This window comes from Ranitomeya variabilis, chromosome 4, assembly GCF_051348905.1.
Source record: "Ranitomeya variabilis isolate aRanVar5 chromosome 4, aRanVar5.hap1, whole genome shotgun sequence".
Taxonomy (NCBI): domain Eukaryota; kingdom Metazoa; phylum Chordata; class Amphibia; order Anura; family Dendrobatidae; genus Ranitomeya; species Ranitomeya variabilis.
Window position 1 is genome coordinate 231,550,197 of NC_135235.1, and position 3,090 is coordinate 231,553,286.

Sequence of the window (3,090 nt, forward strand, 5' to 3'; positions counted from 1 at the left end):
GTATTATTTATTGCTATTTATTCTTGTTATTTAATTATTTTTTAGAATATTCTGTATTATTTATTGCTATTTATTATTTATTATTATTTTTCTTTTTTTCTTTAATATTCTGTATTATGTATTGCTATTTATTATTGTTATTATGTTTGTTTATGGGTTATTACAATTTGTAGTGCAATCCTTTTTTTTTTTCAGTCCCTCCTTGGGGAGTGGAAGCTGTGATCATTTGTATATATTATACCCTGTGATCTACGATCTGAGATCTGGCCGTATGATGGCGGCATTAGACTTTACATCTTAGGATGCGTTGAAAGAGCGGAGATCTGCAGAGATCAATGATTGTAGACAGTGGTGAAATAGATACAAATGATAATTCTTTATTCTTTAATTCACAAGATTCTGAAAATTAGAAACAATTTATAGTAAGTAAATAGTAATAGACGTCGGCAACTTTCCACAAACTTTTAAGTAAACTTTCTGCCCTCCTATGAAGCCTGGCTGGCAGTGGCCATCTTACGTGTGGCGGTCACATTTTCTGGATGGGAAAAACCCTTTGTCATTTATCTCGTTAGTGAGTTGTGAATTAATAAAGGGGGATTTAATATTCTCCTTCATCATATATGAAAAGTGTCTCCCTCTGGAGGACTGGTCCTGCATTACACGGGCAGCGCATTAATGGGAATGGACTTTATGAATTTATATTCTTCCCCTGCAGGGGGCGCTGCAGGGAGATTTAGCAATTATGTCAGATCTTCTGACAGATCAGAGCTGATCGCTGGAGGTCTCATTAGAGGGGACGCCTGTAAGCTATTTTTTCTTGTAGAGACCCGGGTCACTGGGTGATGACAGTGCGCTCACTTTCTGTATGGTAAAGTCCAGGCTAATTCTCTGACTCGCTACCTCCCCCTGCAGGTTGTGCAGCAGAACACGATCGTTTTCACTATGGTGAGTCCTAATAGCTACTTGTAGAGGTCGTGGTTTGGAAATCTAGGGGGGGGGGGATGGAGTTAGACGCCCCCAAATGTCCCTGGTCCCTTGGGATGGGGCTGGTGTGGCGATCCTGGCCCCGGCTATAAATCTGGGCTGCTCAGAACTAGGAAACAGAGCTAATGACTTGGGGTCTGCAATGCCCCAATGTGAGGGTCTGGGGCGGCCTCTGCTTTCAGAAAGCCAAGCTGACAACCACAGGCTTTATTATTTGGCCAAGTTGTCAGAGCTCCATCGTGATGGCTCTGGTATATTGGGGGCTTATTCCGCAGCAATACATGATTATTAACGTCACCCCTCCATCTCTCCTCAGATTACTGGACCCTCCGGATAGGAGGTTTGGTCTTTGCTGGGGTCATGTTGACCATGGGAGTTATTGTCCTGCTGTGTAAGTGACATCATCGGAGCTGATGACATCATACCCTTATCACCGAGTGTCTATTATATTTCCCGGCTATTTCTCATTTTTTGTTATTGGTTTTCAGCTGATTTTAACTTGTTCAAAAGGAAGAAAAACAAAAATGCGAAGTAAGTGAACCTCCGTGTACTTAACATATTCTCCCTTTTCTTCCACCTTTCTTTATTTTCCTTCTCCAGATTTTCATCTTAAAGGGAACCGGTCAGCAGGATTGTGCTCAGTAACTACAGACAGTGGCAGGTCGGCGCCGTTATACTGATTACACAGATACCTGGTGATGAAATCGGTCTTGTGGTTCTTGTGGAATCTTTATTTGTAGTTTTCAGTTAATGAGATTCTCATGCTCTGGGCGGCATGTGGGTGGGGCTGTTTAACATTCTTTAGGCAGGCACCTGTCTGATGAATATGGGTTTTTCTTTTCCATACAATGTGATAGAGTCTGTAAAATAGGGGGCGGGTCAATGAGGGATTCAGTGACTTATCATAAGCCATACAGATGAATATCTAATTGGAGCACCACATGAAGCCCCGCCCGAGACCATGGGCTTATCATTAATTCTAAACTGAAAATAAAGATCACACAAGAACCACAAGACTGATTTCATCACCAGTTATCATTGTGATCAGTATAATGGCGCTGAGCTGACACTGTCTGTAGTTACTGTACACAATCCTACTGACAGGTTCCCTTTAACAATGGCAGCCAGCAGAACTGAGACTGCAGCTTTGGATGTGACTAGAGTAGAAGACAAGCTAGAAACTCCTTAAGAGGAAAGCGACCACTTTACAGTAGGAGTTTATTACAGATTTTCTCTTCATTGTTCACAGATGACAAGTGAATCCTGAAGACACATTTGATGTCATCTCTTTGGCTTTTTTTGGATTCCACAAATTTTTTGCATCTAGGAGGGAATGCGATGCCCGGGACTCGGGGATGCCATCTGCACTGGGTATTTATGTTGATTGCTGACATGGATTTTTCTAAGTTTAATGTTTGGAGAAAATGTTCACTTTCCTGGAGGTGAGCACTAATTCACTGTGGAATTCATCAGACAAACTGGAAGTATTGAAAAAGAGCCTGAATGTCACATGTGCCCAGGGACAAAAAAATGAGTTGTGCAGTGCCACCTAGTGGTCAAACTGAAGGACAACAAGACTCGTAGTGCCACCTGCTGGGCATTAGCTGTCAGTACTACTTGGTGGTCATCTTTGATGCTGCAGTGCCACCTAGTGGTCCTGCTACAAAATGAAGTCCAACAAGATCTGTAGTGCCACCTAGTGGCCATGTTTGTTTTTGTTTTTACCATCTGGATTTACACTTTTATTGACAAATCCATGAAGTTTGTGTAAAGCCTCAATATGCCCAGAAGCAGATATCTTGCTGCCGGGGGGACAGGGTAGAAGTTTGGAGAATAAGGGGCAGAGCTAGGAATAGTGAGGCGTCTCAGAAACTTCATGGATTTGTCAATCAAAGAGTAAAAATTGATGGAATGTTTATAATTGTCTGTCAGTAGCCTGAGAAAAGTCCAACTAAAAGTTACAAAAAGACTGAAGCAGCACAATGTAAAAACTAAACATTTGCTTTCATCTCAAAACTTTTGGCCACAAATGTACAATAGCGATCTGCATAAAAAAAAACTTAAAAGACAAATGGTAGCGACTACATCAAGTGATTAATTCATAGA

At 41.5% G+C, this 3,090-nt stretch overlaps 1 long non-coding RNA gene across 1 annotated transcript in view; it reads left to right on the plus strand.

Moving 5' to 3' along the window:
• LOC143770521 (uncharacterized) overlaps positions 1-3,056 on the plus strand; it is a 30,554-nt gene extending 27,498 nt beyond the window's left edge. The window contains exons 3-6 of the long non-coding RNA XR_013214656.1: positions 913-945; positions 1,301-1,375; positions 1,473-1,515; positions 2,234-3,056. This is a non-coding gene — a long non-coding RNA (uncharacterized LOC143770521). The remainder of the gene's footprint in view (positions 1-912; positions 946-1,300; positions 1,376-1,472; positions 1,516-2,233) is intronic.
• The last annotated feature ends 34 nt before the right edge of the window (positions 3,057-3,090 follow it).